The following is a 7,982-nucleotide window of genomic DNA, read 5'->3' as shown; positions in this document are numbered from 1 at the left end:
GACACTTGCGCTAGCTCGTAGGGAAGTGGAATGGTTTGGGAGTTATATCTCAATTTATGGCTGCAGAAGCTGTTGTTTTCTGGATTTATGCACATGTTGATGCGCTATTGGAAAAGTCTGTGTTGATTTTCCCTCCTGAACTGGGCACTCCATAAGCTCTGTGGTGATTTTGAAAAAGGCCAGAAAACTGCTTTTCTGGATCATTCCTCGTTTGCACTGTTGAGCTCTCGTTGTTGACTGAAGTGATTGAATCCACATACTGTAGTCTTTGGGTTGAAGAGATGGCTTGCATGAAACCTTGTTGAACCCCCTGCTGCTGTTTGTCTAATTGTGCCTATGATTCAGTGGAGATGTTCTATTTATTTAGCTGCGACAACAAAAGAGTGAATTTACTTTGTGTGGCCTCATGCAATATTGAACAGGGCAGAAGGCAACAAAGCACTCTGGAGACTCCCTTAGACGCAAACCAGGATGTGTGTGTGTGTGTTTTTAAAGCTTTTTTGTGGCCACCATTCTGTTATGGATGTACATACATAGTATTTTACAATCTATGTTTGTTTATATGAAATAGATTAACAATAAATAACTAAAAATATTCTCTCTCTCTGTCTCTGTCTCTCTCTCTCTCTCTCTCTCTCTCTATTCTCCTTGTCTCCTTCTCTCTCTCCCTCTTTCTTTCTCCATGTTTACCCCATCTTGGTTTTTCTCTCTCTGCTTTTTATCCTTATCTCTCTCACTCTTTCTCTCTCTGATCCTCTCCCTCTCTCCCTTCTCTCTTTCAGTCTCTCTTTTTCTCTCTCCTCTTTATCCCTATCTCTCTCCCACTCTTTCTTTTGCTCTCTCTCTCTCTCTCTCTCTCTCCTCTTTGTCTCCTTCTCTCTCTCCCTCTTTTTCTCATTCTTTCTCTTTTGCAAGCTTTCTCTCCTCTTTTGCTTTACGTCTCTCTCTCTTTCTCTCTCTCTTGCTGTCTCTTTCTTTCTCCTTGTTTATCCCTTTCTCTCGCTTTCTATCTCTTTTTTACCTTTCTCTTTCTCTCATTTCTCTCATTCTCTCTCTTCCCCTTCTCTATCTCTTCTTTAATCCCTCTCGCTCTTTTTCCTTCACAAATTCTGTTCTTTCTTTTTCTGTTTCTCCCTCTCTCTTCTTTCCTTTTTAACTATCTCTCTTCCTTTCTCTCTCTCTCTCTCTCTCTCTGTAATTGCCAGTATCTTGCTGATGCAGCCTCTCCCTAATGCGTTGCTGACAGTAGCTGCTGCTAGCAAGTCTTTGGATTCTTGTCTCAATTCATTAATTTGGGAGTTGGCCGGAGTCGGCAGAGTGTTGCCTATAAAATATTAACTTCAACAAATCTTCAAGGACTTGTACAAAAATACAATGGAGCGACCAATTAAGAAAACGGCCCGGAGTGAGATTTTTACAGCTTATTCAAGTCAACGTGAGCGGCCTGCTCCAATATGTGTAATAAAAATACAACACATATTTTATATAAGACGCACTCCACATGTGCAGCGTACACGCCTTACTGAATTTATCCACGCTCTCTGAGCTCATACCCGCCCACTCCCACACACGCCAACATGAAGGTTTAATGTGTACAACATCTCCAGTGCAGGCAAGAGGAGTGTGTATCCATCTTTTTGTGCTCACCTAGCTCCTATTTTATTCATCTATTTATTCAACCAGCGGCTTATGCTCCCTGTCATATCTCCCAGGCCGCTCTTTAAGAGACGGCGCGTGCGTTTGAATGCTGTTGTACTCCAGCGAGTGTGTCAAGAGAAGCAGGCAAAGTGCTGTGTCTCTAAATTTAACCCGGAGAGCATGCCAGGCTGTTTGTAAAGAGCCTTTGTGGAAGTGTGCAGGCTCGCAGCTTCTTTCCTCTTGCATCATTTCACTCCCTTCCAACTGCCAGGCTGTTGTAGTCATATTTGCACACAGGGATAAGAACACAAGCTGAGAGAGGGGGTTTGTGGGATTAAGTTATTAGTATTTTCACTCTAGCATTGACATGGTTTGGCCTTTTCTGTGCTTTTGGTGACTTGGTGCACAGTGCTTTTGCAAAAAACTCAATATGGCACAGCAGAGACATAGCCAGAATTTTTTATTTGTATTTTTCCAATTCTCTCCCCAATTTAATCATGTCCAATTCCATCCACTTGCTAGGTCTCCACAATCACACAGTACCAGTGCTGGAAGAGTTAAGACTAGCACAAGCGTCCTCAGAGTCATGTAATGCCAGCCACTGCATTTTTTCAAACTGCTGCTAACACAATGTAATTGGGCAGTTGATGTAGCCAGAATTTAATTATAAGAGGGCCTAGGGTTTTTTGGGGTATATTCTGTATGTGGTGGACAAATTTGCAGAGAAGCTTTTATGAACAGGTTTGAACTAAAGCTGTTTATTATTTCGGCATTCAAATGTGAACGTTCTAACACCGTGTTCGAATCCCACCAGTGGGACTGTACTGTCTAGGGACCAGCCACGGCAAATCTCACTGGTGGAACTATACTTGCAAAAGGGTTAAGGTGGGAGAAAGCACAAGGATGCAAGAACTCAGTAGCTCTGAGTCCGTAAGTGAGGCTGCCTAGGCCCCTTAGACCACTCCTCCCCACCTGTAGCTATGGCCCTGGTGGCATGTCTGTATTTGTTTATTGTTGTTGTCATACAAAATTTCACAATCTGAAATATTAATCTTATTGGAGAAGGAAAAAAAATTTTCTTTTTTTGTTTGTTTTATTTTTTTGATTTTCTCTCCAATTTATATACAATCCATCCACTAGTTGGAACTCCCCCAGTCACACAATACCATCAGAGGAAAGCGCCAAACGCCAGATCTGTCAGCTAACAAATGTATGTGGGCTGACTAGCATCACATTGGGTGATGGGGGCGGGGGTGGGGATTGGGGGGACATCCTCCCCACCCAGAGAGAGCAGGGCCTATTGTGTTCTCTTGGACTCAGATGGCTGTAGTATCACCAGTGACTGAATTTACGATCTCCTGATGATAGGGCCAATGCTTAGACAGTTGCACCACTCGGGAAAAACTTTTAATTTTTGTAAATGTGATGAGATTTGATTTATGGGAAGTGGACCGTTTCTATGTGCTTCCCTTGCCTTACAATACTCTCAGCTCTTCTCATATTCATATTAACAGATCATTATTACAGGCTTCTAACAGCAGTCATTAATGTTCATGGATTCTCTGTGACACTCTTCTAACAGTAGTTACTGGTTTTCACTAATAAAAGTAGACTGTACATCAATGGAGCCGAAGTGGAGAGAGTCAGCAGTGTGAAGTTTCTCTGTGTGCACCTCACTGATGACCTCACCTGGTCCCTCCACACCAACACTATTGTGAGATCTGCCCGTCAGCGCCTCTTCTTCCTGTGCAGGCTCAGGAAGTTTGGTCTGCCTCCTCAGATCCTCACCAACTTCTACAGATGCACCATAGAGAGCATCCTCACGGGCTGCATCACTGTCTGGTACAGCAGCTGCACCGCCTGCGACCGTAAGGCCCTTAAAGGAGTGGTGAGGACGGCAGAAGCCATCATAGGCAACAAACTACCGGGCTTACAGGACATTTATCAGTCCCGCTGCCTCAGGAAAATCAAAAAGATCCGGTCAGACAGCATCACCCAGTACACGGCCTGTTCTCCATACTGCCATCAGGCAGAAGATTCCGCAGCATGCAGGCTAGAACAACCCAGCTCATGAACAGTTTCTACCCACAGGCTGTCAGGCTTCTGAACAAGCTGTGAAGCTGTGGGTCCTTCCCCAGTCACCATCTCACTCGGTCACTTTGTCAGTATTATTATTATTATTATTATTATTATTATTATTATTATTATTATTATTATTATATCATATCACTGCTATGGAAAATAACACTAAGTTACTTTAAAATGTATATATTCTTCACAGATTATCCCTTGTTTAATATTAATATATTTGTACATAGCAGAGAGGTTTTTTTCTTACATAGGTCCCTCCTGTCTCCTGCCCTCCTGTCTATATTTTGTGTATACTTAATATATTTCAATTTTAGTATTTGCTTTTGTATTTTTACTTTGTTTACTTACTGTAGACTGATTATCTTTGCCTCATCACAAGCATATTAACGCATGAATGTCCTGACATGTTGTGCAAATGACAAATAAACTTGAAACTTGAAACTTGACTGATTCTCATAGATCTGTTTCTCATTGTTACTCTGATAGGCCTCTGACAGAGGTCATCAGTTAACATTGCTTAATCTAAATACTTCTGTCCAACGACAAGCTGTTTTTTCCCCTTTTCTGTATTTTTTAGATTTTAAAATAATGGTAAAACCTAATTCTCTGTTCATATTACTCATGCTATCCGGTGTTGGCCAGAGGAGGATGGTTTCCCCTGTTGAGTCTTGGTTCCTCTCCAGGTTTCTTTCTCTTCTTACTCTTAGGGAGATTTTCCTTGCCACTGTCGCCATTGGCTTGCTCACAGGGACCTGGAATCTGAGTTTTCTGTAAAGTTGCCTTGTGACAACGCCTGTTGTAAAAAGCGCTGTATAATAAACTTTGACTTGCCTTCACTATTGACCCATTTATTCTGAGATGTTCACATAATGTAAAAGGCTGCTGGCACAAACAAAAATTAATGAAACAAATAGCTGTTCATTTATGAGGTTCTGATGTGACATCAACTTTATTCATATTATTGCATAGCTGTTGTGTGATTTGTCACATTAAAACTCAGCATTCAACATCCGTCAAGCTAGATGGAGAAGCCATTTTTGAGGGGTACCTTTTTATCTCGTTATAGTCTCAGTATAAGATACCAAAATATTACATTGAATCTGATGGCACCTATGCAAAAATTCCAGTATGTTAAATGATAAATGAGCCATATAATTCCTTCCTTGATGGCAGGCAAATCTAGCCCTGGCTGTTCAGGCAAAGACACCAGAGCTAATTAAGCTTAACTGAGACCTGTTAAAAGGATACCGCTATGTTTGACTCCTTTAATGCTGATCTCTGTTTGTGTGTGTGTATGTGCGTGTGTGCTCATGCTGAGTCTCTCTTTGACTGCTCAATGAGCTCAGTGCCCCCTGAGCTAGCACTCAGAGTGCTGTAATTCTCATTAGCCCTCATTAGGGAGCAGCAAAATCACCTTCTTAATCAAACTCTGGCTCTGCTCAAATGTGCTGCGTGTACGAGTCATTTAGACGCTGGCACACTCCGAGGAGCCTCATAAAACAAACTCATCCATGAAGCTGCACAGAAACTCCAAAAAAGAATGACCCTGTAGCTGCTGCTTTGTGAAGCGGCTGTCCCCCTTTTTAATGAATAACTCTTGTGCTAACATGACACGAAACGTGGCTTTGCTAAATTGCATAAACATTATTGCGACTCATAAAACTCAACGACTCCTCTCTTGTTTGCTCCTGCTTGGCAGCCGCGTTTGCATAATGTAATGTAACGTGTCAGTTTTCCCTCCTTAATCAGAAACAGCTGGCTGTACCCAAAGCACCATGGAAAAGGAGCAACCTGCCAAACAAACAGAGAACGCCTGCCTGTACTATTTATTTAGCCCAGATACAGAAGAGAGTTTTAGCATTAGAGCAAGAGATAACAGGGCTAAGCTGAAAACCCCTCTGGCCCTCTGGCTGGCCTGTGGCCTTAAGCTGAGCTGATTGGTCAATTTTTTAATCTTAATTACTGCACGGATGAGCCCAGTGCTGGGATTCGGCCTGCCTTTGGCTCTCCGCTGTAATTATAGATCAATCTGCATGAACTGCTTATGTTTCTGGCTGCAGGCAGGATGATTGGTGTGTAAGTGCTGTACCAGGATCAAATGGCCATAACCTCAGTGCTAATCTGGGATATCAGCAGCTAAACGTTTCACTGATCCTGGATCTGTACTTAGAAAGTATTACAGAGAGTTGTGTTATAATGTTGGCATGTATGGTGTAGAGGCAGTGAAGCAGTTTTTGAAACCTGTCCTGCATATCACTGCTGTCGGAACAAAACCTCATATCTCCAAAATGGTAACTTTACAGGAGAAGGAAAAAAACATACTTTGCCTTTAATGAAAGTCAATGGAACCAGACATTTTTCTAAGTAATTTTAGTCATTTATTTAGGCCCATTTATCTTGAAATGTACACACAATGTAAAGGGCAATAGGCATTTTCAAATTATGTCAAAAACTGAAAAACATTAAAAATGGAGATACAAGGTTTTGTTTTGACAGCAGCAATATGTGGATGATATGCTGTGAGTATGTATTACAGCCATGCTGTAGGACAATATACAGACATTTAGCTTCTTACATAGCAGTGTATTACAGCAGCTTTCAATATATCAGTGGGGAAAAATGCATGTCTTTAATTTTAGGTTTTTTTTTAAATTAATTCTATGCTTGTTGAATTTCAACTCTGCAAGTAGTAAAATTCTTATTTCATTGTTAAGTTTTGGTTGGAAACAAAAGGGTTAAATTCTTGCCAAAGAAAATGGTCCAATTAGGATTTATTTCCTCTGTGGCATATGTGTAGTTATACCCAAGCAGACTCTCCTATAAGACTTCAGGAGCTGAACTAAAGACCTAACGTGTCAGATTCACTGCACAGTTAGGATGTCACCGTGAAATCAGCCAGTCATGTTTTGATTTCCAGTGGGTGGGGTTTTTTTTTCAAGAAAAACTTTTGGAAAGACTCACTATAAAGCTGCTACAAGGTAAAATGTATATTATGTCATGTGTCAAATAAAAACAGGGAATGTCTTTTAGAAGGGTCAAACATCCATGTTTAATATAGAACATTAAAAAAAATCTGAATTGCTGTTAGCTTAGTGCTAACATACTATTAGAATCCCATAGACATAAGTTTTATTGTAGAAGTGTTTTGACACATATTGACATTTGTGGTACATAAAAATAACCCATAATATGGCCCATATTATAGTATATATGTACATATTATTATATTTAATTGAATGCAAAGGTAGTTCAGTGTGTATACATACACACACACACTCACATATACATATGTCTCTCATATAGACATATTCATCTCAAGTGTATGACAGTGTAATATAATAAAATATTAATATATAATACAATCAATCATATATAAATAAATGCATTGTTATATTGATAGATAAATGAATCATGTTTAATGAGGTCATTGCAATGTTTTGGTGTGTGTGTATGCAGTGTACATGCATGCCTGTGTATCTGTGTGTTTTCTGCAAACCTGTGTGAAATGAAAATCAGGTCAGTGAAGTACCATCATGTTGCTGGGAGGCACGTTGAGTCATAAACAATACATGGCACATAATAGTGTGTGTGAGGCCCTCAACCTGGGATAAGTGGTGACAGAGGACAATTACGTCTCTATCTCAGATGAGTTTCAAAATGACCAGGGTGTCGCCAAGCATCCATTACCTCAATTCAGCACTCTGCTGGTGCCCCTGACCTTGTAAACACTGCTTCTGTGAGAGCAGGGGAAGCCACAGCACAAGAGTAAAACAGAAAGAGACAGTGACGGGCCTAAAGTCCTCTTCCCTCTCACAGCACCAGCAGGGGAAATCTTTGTGGATCTAAATTTCCAAAATGTGTCAAAATTATGTAATTGTACATTATAACCTCAGGCTTATTACATCCCAAGACTTATTATTGAGTAACTACGCATAAAGCAATGAAATTAGTTGAGTTATCACTACGTTAGAAAAGTGTAATAGAAGGGTCTTTGCAATTTAAGAGGTAAACCGAGAGGTTTATAACTACATAACGTACATATTAATTCTATTCCAAATAGGTTACTGAATAATAAGCCTTAATATTAATAAAAGAGTAATGGGCCTGCAGTTCAAGCCTTAAAAGTCAAAAGTTATTACTTTCCTTTTGCTTTCTTTGTTCAAAGGTTATTACGTAAGTTGTACATTGAACTACATTCACATTCAATTTACATTCTGTATTTATAGGTTTGAATCTGCACTTATTTACATTTT

Source organism: Colossoma macropomum, unplaced genomic scaffold (genome assembly GCF_904425465.1).
Source record: "Colossoma macropomum unplaced genomic scaffold, Colossoma_macropomum, whole genome shotgun sequence".
Lineage (NCBI taxonomy): Eukaryota > Metazoa > Chordata > Actinopteri > Characiformes > Serrasalmidae > Colossoma > Colossoma macropomum.
This window is presented reverse-complemented; position numbering follows the sequence as displayed.